General features: G+C 42.3%; 1 protein-coding gene across 4 annotated transcripts in view; it reads right to left on the bottom strand.

Moving 5' to 3' along the window:
• LOC132768069 (mitochondrial adenyl nucleotide antiporter SLC25A23) overlaps nt 1-15150 on the bottom strand; it is a 76304-nt gene that overhangs the window by 46797 nt on the left and 14357 nt on the right. Inside the window, exon 1 of one of the 4 annotated variants that reach the window (XM_067463997.1) lies at nt 637-656. The exons of 2 other annotated variants lie outside the window; for them this stretch is intronic. The gene's annotated coding sequence lies outside the window, so the exon portion shown is untranslated. Of the gene's footprint in view, nt 1-636; nt 657-15150 lie in introns of those variants that run through there. One more of the 4 variants, XM_067463996.1, reaches the window with a different exon arrangement.

The raw sequence follows: 15150 nt of genomic DNA, 5'->3' as shown, positions 1-15150 counted from the left end.
AAGTTATATCTAAGTCCCACGGCATGACTCTGTGGTCAACCTCTGACCACAGAATCTCACTAGAAGACTACAAATATCTAGGGAGATATTCTTGCTAGATATCTTAGATCCTCCAGTTGACTTATGGTTAACTTTAGGTCTCAGTTTACTCTAGAGCTCTACAGGAAGACCTAGAGATTCCTAGAGAGAACATTTTAATCATATCTACGAATAATCAATTCTGCAAAAATGGAGGGCCAACTGTACGCTCCCCAAATAAGGCTTGAAATGTAAAAATGAACATCTTGCAAAACACTTTGAACAGCTCAAACCGAGAAAATAGTGCTGTAGCTCTCTTGCTGAAGCACCTGGGACATCCCAACATTGCATAAACCATTCTTTGTAATGAGCAGGCAGCTCTTGGGCAAGTGAGTTGATGCAATTAATATCAGTCTCCCAACTTGGATGGGAGGAAAAGAGAAAAGGCATCACACGCCAGACTGCTGGGAACACTTTGGCACTGACTTCATGAAACAGAAATCCAAACCACTAAAAGCAATACACTAATTAGGTTGTATAAACAGAGAACCTCAGGGGACCATTTGTACCAGCAGGTACAGCAACCCAAGGAAACAAATCCAGAAAATGCCTCTTTACTGGAACCAGATCTTTCCCCGAATGCTGGGGAATAAGTCACCTTCCTCCCTGATCCTGCTTTTGTCCTCTTTGTAACGGTTTCATCGATTGCGATGTTCAGCCTTTCTGTTCCTCCCACACGCTCTGTCTCCTTATTGTTCTCTTTCTACTTTCTTCTGCCTTCTTTTTACCACCAGCTGCCACTTTCTGCCTCTTCTCTTCTTTAATATTCAATGCAGAATCCCTGACCATCCCTCCCCACCGGCTCAACCAGCAATTATGCAAATGGCTAATCTTCAGGATGCAGGCAACTGGGCACAAAGCCAGCTCCAGATTTCAGCAAGCTTGGCCATTTGCCATGGCCCCCTAAGACCAGTCCAACATCCCAGCAACACCTCTATCCTCTCTCTGAGCAAAGAATGTAAGGCAGCTACTGTGCAACAGGAAAGAGGCCCTCCTGCTCATAGGTTAAAGTCCCCTTCTAAATCCTAAAGTTGACAGTGGACAGGCAAGCACTGGGTAAATCTTAGTCTGTTGGATGTTTTTAAAGATTTCAACTTTTGTATACTTCTGCAGCATAGCAAATGGTAAGGGATCATGAGTGTTGTAGTTTAAAACACTAAAAGGGCAAAGAATTTCACAACCCTTGATTAGACAACACACTTTTTGTCCAGCAGTGATAAGAAAATTAGGACTGACATGTAGGGAGATTGCACCATTTTATACTAAAGGATCCTGTCTTAGTTTATACGCTCAAAAATTGGAAGAGGTAAGCAAGATCATCCAATCCAACCCTATTCTGTCATGTAAGAGCAAACAATCCATACATAAGAATCTGTTTAAAAACCTCCAAAACAAAAAAGACCATTACACTAAGAGACAGCATATTCCATTGTCGATCAGCTGGATGCAGTTATTTTATTATAGTTTCTGCATGATTTGGGAGATTGGGGCCCTTCCACACAGCGCTTTATCCCAGAATATCAAGGTGGAAAATCGTACAATATCTGCTTTGAACTGGGTTATCTGAGTCTACCCTCAGATAATGTGGGATTTTCTGCCTTGATATTCTGGGATATAGGGCTGTGTGGAAGGGCCCTTGGTCTCACATAAAAAAAGTCTTAATTTTGCTCAAGGCCCTGCCACACAACCATATAACCCAGAATATCAAGGCAGGTAATCCACAATACCTGCTTTGAACTGGATTATCTGAGTCCACACTGCCACATAACCCAGTTCAATGTGGATTTTATACAGCTGTGTGGAAGGGGCCTCAGAATGGCCACTTCCCATTTGGGAAGGAGACATCTGCCCCAGATCTTGGACTGGTCAACTCCATTTTGTCAATTGAGAGAAGAATCCAGGCAACTTCTGTTGTTCTTGTGTGTCTTCAAGTCCTTTCCAATGTGTGGCAACATGTGGCAAACCTTTGATGTGTTTTTTTAGGGGATGAGAGTGTGTGGCTTGCCTAAGGTCACCTTGAGGGGAACCAAACCCTAGTTTCCACAGTTGTAGCCCAGGGCTCAAACTATTACACCATGCTGGATCTCTCAGGCTCCTTTACTCCCAGCCTTTTCTTTGCTCAGTCAGGAGGGGGGTGTTATCTTCAACACACACACGCACACTTTCAGTGTGCTCACATGACCAGTCTGGACAGGAAAGGGAGCCAGGCAGGCTTAAGGAATGTAAACACAGAAGTATGAAAATAGCCTACTGCCACATGGTTGGAAACAAACTCCATGAAATGCTACGGACTGAAGAACTTCCAGGCTGAGTATCCAAGTTCCATCCATTCCTCCGCCCAAGTTCCAAACAATGCCATTTCCTCCGCATACATCTATCACTGAATTATTACAATTCCTTACATACTCAGTCATCAGGATGCTGGGAGCCATTCCCCCAGCTATTGGGTCAAACAGGGTGAGCACCAGGACAATGACACAACTAGGAACCCTATGATGGATCCAAGACATGTCCCATCATGTCACAGCTGTAATTACAACTCCTATAAATGTAGCCTATCTGTCCCTGTTGATTTGGGTTCATGGGATTTGTTGTCCAAAATGACTTGAAGGTCACAGGATTCTTACTTTCTGTTGAAGGTTATATTATATTGTTCTATGTTGCCCACCCCACCACTATAATCCTAGAAAGTATATCCAATATTTATTCCAAACCCTGTGATAGATTTGCCTCCAGGTCACCATAAGTCGTAAACAACACAAAGAAATGAAACAAATACAAAGAATGGGACCACTCAGGGAAGGTGATTCTGAGAGACAAGAGAAGACACGAAACAGATTTGAAGTGTATGCAAATAACTGAATGAAGCCCTGAAGGAGATAATGGACCTGATTCAGCAGGGGCAGGAGATTTCCAAAGAAGTGTTTCAGTTTTGCTGATGAAAACCTAGCACTACCTACTGGTAGATTGTAATGACTAATGCTAACTACTAGAGACATTACTAGTGGCCTAACTCCATGAACTTTGCTGTTTTAGGTGAAGAAAAAAGATGGATGTCCTCTCCCAATCCATGCACAAAAGCCAACTTCAATACAGCTGGTGGGACACCATCTTCCCAAAGGCCACAGACCAGATTAGAAAGTGCTGGTGTCATTCCGAGCTCTATCCAGCATCCTTTTTCTGCCTCCCAGCCAGGCATCTAGTGGGAGGGAAGGGGCTTGAAGGGTTTCAGCCCCCTCCCCCATTCTCAGGGTGGTCCACGAGAAGGCCTTACTGGTACATTATTTAAACTGTTATGTTTATTCATATCATGATCTGATCACCATACTCAATATATCCCATATGCATGGGGGTATTGGGGTAATTATACAAAAGGTTTGCTAGGGTGGATCCTCAGCCCTCCCCCCCCCCCGAATCAAACTCAGCCCTCCCCCCTCCAAATCAAACTCAGCACCCCCCGAATCAAAATCCTGGCTACGGGCCTGCTCCCAGCATATGCTACCTGAGACATAAGAAATTATAAATGTCCAACTCATTTGAAACGAACACACTTTCATTCTTTCTTGATCGATTTGCTGCTGCCACATACTCTGCAATCATAACTGCTGAGTACTGCGAAAGGGTGCTGTATTCGGTTAATGGGCTAAAAATCCACAATGCCTCAAGCTGCCTTTCTGTGCATGCACTGACACACGGACACACTGTGCGCTGTGATAGTGAAAGCTGTGACAAGTCGGGTATTAGCCAAAGAACAGCTGCTGGCAAGTGGCTTGAGACACAGAGACAATGGAGTTAAGCGCATGTTCAGCTGCTGCTTGCATCCAGAAAAATCTTTCAGGGGCAGTGCCATGGTTTACATGGTAACACTTCTCTTCTTCAAACCTCTCCGATGCATTACGCTACAGAGAGTGGAAAGTACCTGACCTCTGCTCCATGCATTAATTTTACATTTCATCTGACAGTCCGCATTCTATAATTATTTCATCAGTTATTTCAGAATGAGTGATGTACCAAAACGTATGCATAAGAGGGGGAAAAGAGAAATGTAAAATGAGAACTGTAAACAGAACCAAAGCACTCAGACCAGCAAAATCCAAGCAGAAATTTGAGTTATGGGTAGTTTGGCTATAATCACAATCTACACATTGGTCATCAAGAGCTATGCAGGCAGGGACACATGAGTCTTACGGTAATGCTAAGCAGGGGGTGGATGAAGGTGGGAAGGGGGGTCTATACTGACTGATAACACAGACCTGCAGCAAAGAGCAGCAGCAGAAAGCCCCAGCCTTCGTATTACTGCAGAAAACATGATTTACTAGACAGAACTGCCTGGCAGCTTCCTGCTGATTTTTTTCTCTCTCTTCCTAACAAGGTCTTCTGAGGACAGTGTGCTCAGCAAAGGTACTAGAGGAGGAGGGGAAGGGCTTTCTGTACTCTAGCTTTAGATACAGACTAACTGGGAGACTAGAACTGCAGTGCTAACCCACAAAGAGGGTTGAAAGGGCCAGCAGAGCCCACATTAGGATAGGTGAATCAGGGTTCAATCTCAATGCAGAAATAATTTAAGACTACTATTGCCTTGACCTAGTTGTGCTAGCTTCCTAGTTGCTTCCTGGGCTGATGTAACTCTGGTGCTTCCTCATCCTGTCACCTTTTGGCTCTTCTGCAATCCAAGATCAGCCAACAAGCAGTTGTACTGACAGATCTTTCTCTCAACTCTGAACTCAACAGACAAATGCTTGTGGGAGGCAATCTTTTCAACCACCACAATGTCTTCTATTTATTCCTTACCTGCTGCATCCTTGACTTGGGACTGCACTATAGGGCTGTACATGGCAAATTAGGATCAAATCCCACTAAAACCAGCACAATTCCATAAGGAACATGCCTCTGAGATAAGTCTGTAAGGAAGAGAGTTAATCCTGTATTTAAGCAGCAGTTTAGATGTGACTGTTTATTATTTATTATTTACTAGCTCTCCCCTGCCAGGTGTTGCTGTGGCCCAGTCTGGTCACCTGGAAAATAAAGTAATGAGAAAGTGTTGGTTGCTAATAGCTGTAATTTCTTTATGCTTGTGAGTAAACAGTATTTTTTGCTGTGTCTTTGTCAATGTTATGTGGAAATGGTCTGGTTTGCCTACTGTGGAACATGCCACATATCATTGTCCTTCTTTAGGGGTCCCTTTCAAATCTAGGATACTATACCTGTGTGTGAATCATATCTATCTAGATCTATGGCTGGATGGCTCTTTGTCAGGAGGGGTTTGATTACGTTTTCTTGCCCTGCTGAAGGGAGTTGGACTGGATGGCCTTAAGTATTTTCTGTTGGTCAGGTGGGTTCTGTGTGGGAAGTTTGCATATTTTATCTATATGTATTTTAATCTTGTATTCTTGTATGATGTTTTAACTTGTATTAGTAGCATTGAATTTTTGCTGTAAGTCGGTCTGAGTCCCTCTACGGAGGTGAGAAGATCGGGATATAAAAGTTTAAAATAAATAAATAAATAAATTTGCCCCAATTCTGTCATTGGTGGGGTTCAGAATGCTCTTTGATTGTAGGTAACTACAATTCCCAATTTTCAAGGTCTATTTCCCCCAAACTCCATCTGTGTTAATATTTGGGTATATTGAATATTTGTGCCAAGTTTGGTCCAGCTCCATCATTGTTTGAGTCCAAAGCGCTCTCTGGATGTAGATGAACTACAACTCCCAAAGTCAAGATCAATGCCCACCAAACCCTTCCAGTGTTTTCTGTTTGTCATGGGAGTCCTGTGTCCCATGTTTGATTCAATTCCATCATTGGTGGAATTCAGAATGCTCTTTGATTGTAGATGAACAATAAATCCCAGCAGCTACAGCTCCCAAATGACAACATCAATTTTTTGAGTGATGGTCACTCCTTGGGTTAGTAGGTGTCTTGTGGCCAGATTTCATGTCAATTCATGCAGTGGTTTTTGAATTATGTTAATCCCACAAATGAACATCACATTTTTATTTATTTAATTTACTATATTTGTATACCGTCCTTCTCAGCCATTAGGCAACTCTGGGCAGTTTACAATGGCAAGGATTTGATGTCCCAAAACACCATAAAAATTTAAAAACATTAGCACATAATATAAAACCATAACAGGAATACTAAAAGCATACATCATTTGCGTCTCCTAATAAAAACATTGTCCCATCTTGTTGTCCAGTTGTTCCAATTTCTATGTGTTTTACCTTGCATTTTGAAACGCTTGCTCATACAACCAAGTCTTGACTCTTTTCCGAAATATTAAGAGGGAGGGGGCCAATCTAATGTCTCCAGGAAGGGCATGCCATAGCCGAGGGGCCACCACTGAGAAGGCCCTGTCTCTTGTCCCCACCAAATGTGTTTGTGACGCAGGCAGGATTGAGAGCATGGCCTCCTCGGATGATCTTAAAGTCCTTGCAGGTTCATAAGGGGAAATGCATTCAGACAGGTAAGTTGGGCCAGAACTGTTTAGGGCTTTATAGACTAAAGCCAGCACTTTGAATTGTGCCCGGTAGCAGACTGGCAGCTAGTGAAGTTGGCGCAGCACAGGAGTTGTATGCTCCCTGAGCGTCGCTCCTGTTAGTAATCTGGCTGCCGTCCGTTGGACCAATTTAAACTTCCGGACAATCTTCAAAGGCAACCCCATGTAGAGCGCAGGCTAACTTCAGAGGAGGTCCTTAGCTCAGTGTCTACTTTGCATCCAAAAGATTCCAGATTCAAGTCCTGCCATCTCCAAATTAGAGTTGAGAGAGACTGATGTCCTCCCGGTTCATGTGTCATTCAGATACATTGAACTACAGCCCCCATCATCCCCAGACAATGGGCACACTGGCCACAGGATAGAGAGGTAACAACTCTTCCCTGAACAGTTGTGTGAAAAGCAGAGTTTCAGCAGATGAGGCTAGCATAACAACATGCACCTCTATAGCTATTAAAGGTACAAAGGTTCTGTTTTCTTTGTCCTGCAGCCACTCAATTGGCACATGACAATATTTGTATTTATACACACGGTCAGATGTTTAAAAAGATTCAGGAAAAAAAATTCCTCCCTAACTCCAAAAATTTGCTTCTGTTGGATCTCTCATCAGCATTCATGGTGTCCTTCCTGGATCATTTGGCCATTGTGGGCACGGCGCAGCAGTGGTTCCTGACATTTTGAAGTAAGGATGGAACCATCTACCTATGGGGTCCCACAATGCCCAGTCTTGCCCTCTTTGCTTTGCAATATCTACACAAAGACACTGGGGGAGTCCATCTGGAGTTTGGGATTTGATGTCACCAGGTTATGGATGCTACCCAACTATGTCTGTCTTTTGCAATGAATGCCAAGGAAGCTGGAGAAGTTCTAAATCACTGCCCAATGTAATTAAATCCTGGCTGTGGCAGAATAAATTGGGGTTCGATGCAGACATGACAGAAGTTCTGCTGGTCAGTATAAATGTAATGGATTGGATTACAGTCTTATCTGGGTAGAGTTGGACTCCTTTTACAAGATCATGATTGTAATTCAGGGTGCTCTTGGATGTAGTGCTGCTCCTGGAAAGCCAGACAGCCACTTTGGCCAATAGTATCTTTGTCCAGCTTCAGTTGGTGTACTAGCTTGTTTTCTTAGGAAGGGTAAATCAGTCCAGAGTCATTCATGCTTTAATTACATCATCCAGTGGACTGCAGTATTGCATGACTTCAAGCCACTTCTGACTGATGGCGACTCTATCATAGGATTTTCTTGGCAAAATGTGTTTCAAAGAGGTTTGCCATTGCCCTCCTCTGAGGCTGGGGGAGAATGACTTGCTTTACAACAACAATTTAATGTTTTAACTAATCTTGGGGTCCTGTTGGGTTGAGAGATGACGCACAAATGCATTCATTAAATAGAAATAAAGCAACATCCAGGCCTGTAGCTGGGGTGTGTGTTTGTGTTTGTGTGTTTGTATGTATGTGTGTGGGTGTTAGGGGTTCAACCCCCCCCCCCCCCGCCCCGAAATTTTTCAGGGGATTTGGTTAACTCATGAATTTTAACTGGTTAACCAAATCCCCATGCTAAGTCTATGAGATTGCACCTGCAGAAAAACCATCAAATTCACTGGAAGCATATTTTTTTGTGATGGACAGTTTTTTTTCCGAATGTGAAGAAACTTCTTCAGATTTCTGCAACATTGCCAGTGTCAACAGCTACAAATGAAAGGTTGTTTTCAACCCTTAAACGTTTGAAGACATACACAAGAAGCACAATGAGGCAAGAAAGACTTACTGGACTTGCACTCTTGAGTGTCCACCGAAGTTTATCAATAGAGCCTGATTTCTGTCAAAGTGTATTGACACAGTTTTCAAGTGTTTCTAACAAACGTTGTGGTATGCTTTTGTAACTATAAATTATCAATTAGCAACCATTTTCAGTTATTTTAAGACTTGAAACTTTAACTAAAATAGAAATTTGATTTAATGAAGTCTATATGAAATATATTTGAAACTATATAATTTAAAATATTTTATGTTATGGCATGATGAAACATGCCTGTTACCCTTTGCCTTTTACCTACGTCACTGCTATCTTAAATGCTGGTTATAAGTTTTAATCCTTGTTTTATCAGTTTTATCTGCTGTTAATTCCACCCACATTGTGTGTTTTAATCAGTTTTGGCTATTTTTGGCCTTACTAATCGTGCATACCTTGTATCTTATACCTTTTACGGAGCAATAAGGCTCTTTGTACTGTATTAAAAATGCTGTTGTTGTGTTATCGAACTACTCTTCATGATTTGCTAAAATATGTTGCAACACCCCCCACCCCCGAATTTTTTTTCTGGCTACAGCCCTGGCTACATTACTTCCTTGTGAAAACATGATAGGAAGAAACAGCACCCATTAAAAAGAAGTCACTGTTTGCAAACATTGAGAAACACACACACAGAGATGCCAATGAGTGTTCTCATCTTACTACTTCTGTTTAGTGATTACTGCAAACCATTGTTTCTGTGTGGCCTTTTCCTGTAAGAGAGGAGCTGATATTCTCCAGGGCTGAGGAGGCCACTTCCGCATCTGTCATCTGGCACCCCAGAGGCCATTTCAATAAAAAGCCGCCAGGGACAAGTAAAAATAACTCTAGGGGCCATGAGCAAACCTCTATTTATAACTTCCTGAGTTTGTTTGGGTGTTTCATTCCCTCACATCTAGCCTCTCTGGAATGCTGGCTCAGTGGCCTTCAACTTTCCACCAAATTGAGTGTAGTCCTTTCCAAAACACATTGGACCATGATCCCCATTATCACCAGGCAGCATAGGCATAGAAATCCAACACATCTGGAGTTGATCTGGTTGGAGAAAGCTGATTACATAAGTCCACTGTCTTCTTCCAGCCTCCAAAGAGCTGTGATTGGCCTTTAAGCGTGAAATTTCTACCAAGCAATAAAGTTTCTGGAAATGACAGAGACAATAACTTCGCCACACATGAAAGGGAGAAGCACTGTGATGTAGTGGTTTGAGAAATGGTCTATGACTCTGGAGACTAGGGCTTGAGTCCCTGCTTGGTCCTGGAAACCCACTCGATGTCCTTGAGTGAGTCAGATATTCTCAGCCCCAGACAATCCTGTGACAGAGATGTTGTAAATTGGAAACAACTTGAAGGCACACAATAACAATAAATGCACGGAAGGTCTTTATATCCATAAAAAGTCAAAAGGGGAAAAATAGCTTAGGGCCATGGCTACTTCAAAGAGTTTCTTAACTCAAGCCACCAAAAGCCACACTTCCTATTTAGGAAAGGAGGTCTCAAGCACCAGTGTAAATTAGCATAATGTCTTTAATATTTGTTGAATTACTCAGGATTTATATGTGTAACACTTGGAATTTGGCTTATTGATTTGTGTTTATAGCATAATAAAATACGTTTCTAAAAAAGGAGGTCTCAAGCATGATGTGATCCAAGTTATTCAGCAACAAGAGGGGAAACTCCATTGTGTTAAGTTGCAACACAAGCAATTATTCTTGAGACTGTAGCACAAATCACTTCAGTCTTATTTTCCATATTTTGCATACTTGCATTCAAAAACGGTTCTCAAAACTCAACCCACTAAGTCACCACCCCAATTCAAAGGGGCAAGGATACTGACAAACTGGAACATATCCAGAGGAGGGCAACTAAAATGGTATAAGCTCTGGAAGCCAAGCCCTATAAGGCTTAGAGAGCTGAGTATGTTTAGCTTGGAGAAGAAAAAGTTAAGAGGTGATATGATAGCCATGTTTATATATCCTGAAGAGCCCTAAGATTTGTAGTTTGGTGAGGGGCTTCAAATTCTCTACTGCATTCACTTCAACTGTAGCACCACAGCTCCCTGGTCAAGAATTATAAGCCCTCCCTGAAAGTACAAAACCCAGAATTCCATCAGATGGAAGCATGGTAGTTACAGGAAAATCAACATGCTACATTAGTCCAGTGTCAATGCACCCTAGGAGTTCTTTCTGGTTCCAACTCTATGAGGAAGTAGAGCTCTGAAAAGACGGAGCACATCAGCTCAGCCACCAAGTTGGTTACATTTCTTGCAACAGGAACTAATCTGATTTCTTCATCAAATACTGCTGTGGTGTCATTTGGAGTTCACATACCAACTAGGTTTTATTAACATTTTGGATGCAAACACTGCCTATTGTGCGCTGCAGGCCATCACTCACTCCACATTTTTTCCTGTCAGCAGGTTTCCTTTACATAATTTATACCCACACATTTCTAAGGACTGGGCACTGGAACATACTTCTGGTGGGCTCACATGCAGGTTAGGGGGTAAGATGGGCAGGTTGCAAGTTACAGAACAATTTAAATGAATGTATTAATTAGGCGGTTTGATTCAAGTTGTCACACTTTCATATTATATTAGCTTGGGCACCTGGCGTTGCGTTGGTTATTTGAAAAAGTCATTTTTATCGTACAAAATGCATATGGTTGTGGGTCATGCCAGGTTAACCCTGAAAAACTCCATCAGCACTTAAAGTTTGTTATGCTGGGCAAGTTTGCTCCAGATGCATCATTGGTGAGGTTCAGTGTGCTCTCTGGCAGTTGGGTAAACTACAATTCCCACTATGGTGAGTCAGTTCCCTCAAACCCCTCCAGTAGGTTGAGTTAGCCATGGGGGTTCTGTGTGTCAAGTTTGGTCCAGCTCCATCATCAGTGGAGGTCACAGTTTCTCTGGTTGTGGGTGAACTACAACTCCCAGAAAAGAAAGTCAGTTCCCCCCAAACCCCCCCAGTAATCAAATTTTGGCATATCAGGTATGTGTGCCAAGTTTGGTCCAGATTCATCAGTGTTTGAGTTCACAGTAGTCTCTGGATGTAGGTGAACTACAACTCCCACAAGGTGAATTTTCCTCAAAGACCTCCAGTATTTTTTACTGGTCATGGGGGTGCAGTGTGCCAGATTTGGCCCAATTCCATCTTTGGTGGAGATCAGAGTGCTCATTGATTGCCGGTAAACTATACATTCCAGTACCTAAAACTCCAAAAATGTCCAGTCCAATTCCCATCAAATCCCTACAGTATTCAAATTTGAGCATATTGGGCATGCATGCCAAGTTTGGTCCAGATCCATCACTGCCTGGTTTCATAGTGTGCTCTGGATGTAGGTGAATTACAACTACTTTAAATCCTTCCAAAGACCTACAGTATTTTTGTTGGTCATGGGGGTTCTATGTGCCAAGTTAGTTCCAGGTCCATTGTGAACTATATATCCCAGTACCTCCAACTCTTATAAATAATGGTGAATTCTCTCCAAACCTCTCTAGTATGTTCAGTTGCTGATTAATTCCTGTTTACTGTGTGCCATAGAAAAGTATAGGAAAAAGGTTAAGGGAGAGGCAGTGGGAGTATGGTGTGTGTGGAGAACATTGGCAGGGATCTTATACATATTCATGGGGCTCACTATAAACTGCAGTGTCACTGGAGCAAGGGCCACTGGTGTCTCCTGAGTAGTGGGAGCTATCGATGTTTGTGGAGGCAGGAGCTTGTCTGTGTAGGCAGGAGCTTGTCTGTGTAAGTGGACACCCCAGCCACATACACAATACATATGTTCACTTTTATTATGCGTATAGGTAGATAGATATTGTTATATTTGTATTTTGTTTGATGTTTAACTCTGTCCTGAGTCCCCTATTAAAAGAGAGGCAGGGTATAAAGGAGTTAAATAAATAGGATTGGCAACCACTGCCTTGCTTAGGACAACGAAAGTTCATTTTCTTGGATTACAAATTTACCTGCCAGTATGGATTCCCCTGCCTAGGAGACTCTGGGAGCTGATCAACACAAATTGTAACTTTTCCAAGCACTGATTATTTTAGAGATGCCAAAGGGAATCAGTGGCCATACAGTTTAAATGGGTGGCCCATCAACTCATCTTTCTATCCAACCTACATCCAATTTGCAAAAAGAATCCTCTACATTATCTGGAGTAAGGGGTGCAGTACCCCATGTGAAAGTGGAAAAACCCATCAATAACAACCTGAGGAGATAGACTCTTTGCCGCTTTGAGTACCTTTGGGGGAAATAAAGTGGGGTATAAATAAATATAATAATAATAATAATAAATAACAACTCTCTTGGAATCTCTGTGTCCTCCAGCAGAACTCTGTGATTGGCTTCAATCAGAAGTTGATCATACAACCATGCTGGAGGACCTACAAATGTCTAGAGAAGTGCTCTTTTTGTAAACCTCTAATGCAACTTTATGGTCAACCTCTGTAAATAATCGAATCTGAAAAAGTGAAACCCTCAATGTGGAGGACCAACTGTATATTGCAATGTATTGTCGAAGGCTTTCATGGCTGGAGTCATTGGGTTGTTGTAGGTTTTTTCGGGCTATATGGCCATGTTCTAGAGGCATTATCTCCTGACGTTTCGCCTGCATCTATGGCAAGCATCCTCAGAGGTAGTGAGGTCTGTTGGAACTGTTCCTCACTACCTCTGAGGATGCTTGCCATAGATGCAGGCGAAACGTCAGGAGAAAATGCCTCTAGAGCATGGCCATATAGTCCGAAAAACCATACAACAACAACACTTTATTTATATCCCAGTATCATCTCCCCAAGGGACTCGGTGTGGCTTACATGAGGCCGAGCCCAAAATACAACAATACAAGCAATAACAACAACAATACAAGCAATTTAAAACAATAAAACAATAACATAAGCATTATCAAATAGGACAACACACTTTAAAATCTATGGGTATACAACCCTGTATATTGCAATTATTTTCATTTGAGTCCCACTGTGGGTGAAAGGTGGGGATATTAATAAATATGTCCATGACAATAACAACCACTACAATGTCCCCTTCGGGTGTCAGTGAACAACAACTCCCATTCACCCTCACCTTGTGACTGATGGCTATGAGGGTCTCACAGAATCTGGGAAGGCAAAGGTTACCCAATCCTGAAGTTGTATGTATGTGTGATTCTGACCTTCACATGTACTTCTGTGCTTTTGGAAAAGAAGAAGCATACTCATAAAAGAGTAAAGTGAAAGGCTTCTCACTGCTTTTTCAAACAGCGAGGATCAAAGATGTTCAGAGAACGACCCCCCCCCCCTTTTTTACTGTCAAAAAATTATTTGCGATGTTCAATTGAAACCTTCACAGCCTAACAGCCGCCTGTTTTTTCAGGCTATATGGCCTGAGTTTACATTTTTTTTTTGCTGCTTCCACTACATTACAAGAAGGAGCATTTGTTGGAAATGATATGGAGAAGATTAGATAGTTAGACATCTTGGTTTGCAACATGAGCCAGAGCCTGACTGCACCAGTAACAGCAAACTGTCCAGGATTATCTACAAAGCAGCTGTATGCAAACTAAAAAAAGGTGTATCTCTTCTTGGCCAAATATTCTGAGGCACGTGTTTCAGTTCATGCAGTCCAGCTGTATGCAGAGCCTTTGGCCCATTTTGAATGGCACTGCTGCAGATGTCTGACTGCATGCTGAGGATAAACACTATTAACATTCTTTTCCCTTCCTCACAGCAAAGGCCCCTCTGCGACATATTGAGAAACAGGATGCTAACCACACACTTTGATCAGGACAAACAAGCAAAAGCTGTCCTAATAATAAAACTCCCCTATTCTATGGGTTTAATATACACACACTGAATTTAAACTGCAGTGACGCCATGAAAAGTGGAAAAGTTATTTGCAGCATTTCACTTTCATGTGGAATCCTTGCAAAAACTCTACAAAATACAACAGTCTTAGCTTGCTCATTTTGTCTTAAGGAGATTTAGGATCGATTTGCTCTTGGACAGCGTGAGCTTTCAACAGAACTCCATAGGACTGCATTGTTAGGCAAACTAAGTAAGTAAAGGTTTTCTCCTGACATTAAGTCCAGTTGTGTCCGACTCTGGGGTGTGGTGCTCATCGCCATTTCTAAGCCAAAGAGCCGGAATTGTCCATAGACACCTCCAAGGTTATGTGGCTGGCCTGGCTGCATGGAGCTCTGTTACCTTCCCCCTGGAGCGGTCCTTATTGATCTACTCACATTCACATGTTGTCAGACTACTAGGTTGGCAGAAGCTGGGCCTGACAGCGGAAGCTCATGCCGCTTCCTGGATTTGATCCTGCAACTTTACGATCAACAAGCTCAGCAGCTCAGTGTGTTAAGACCTGGCTCTGCCGTTGAGCTTTCGGAGAGTAGCCACATAACTTTATGCTATTGCTCCCTCAATGTTCTTGTCCCAGGAGTTCGCCCCCCCCTCCCCAAATGTTCGAAGGTTTGTTTATTTTCATATCTCTCTATGAGTTCACTCTTACCATTAGTTCTGCACCCTGATCTCACCCGGAGTTTTTAAATCATTTTATGTACATGCGGCCCACTCTCTGTCATTATGTTTGGTCCCTATGTTCTGTGTATATTATTTTATATGTTTTGATGTTTTACATTTTAATGTTATGTTGTTTATTTTGTTGCAATTTGTATTGTTATATTGTAGTTTGTTGTTTGGGCTTGGCCCCATGTAAGCCGCTCCAAGTCCCTGTTGGGGAGATGGTGGTGGGGTATAAATAAAGATTATTATTATTATTATTATTA

The sequence above is a fragment of the Anolis sagrei genome, chromosome 2, assembly GCF_037176765.1.
Source record: "Anolis sagrei isolate rAnoSag1 chromosome 2, rAnoSag1.mat, whole genome shotgun sequence".
NCBI classification, from domain to species: domain Eukaryota; kingdom Metazoa; phylum Chordata; class Lepidosauria; order Squamata; family Dactyloidae; genus Anolis; species Anolis sagrei.
Note: the sequence above shows the minus strand (reverse complement) of the source record. Positions and strands in the feature narration are given on the sequence as shown.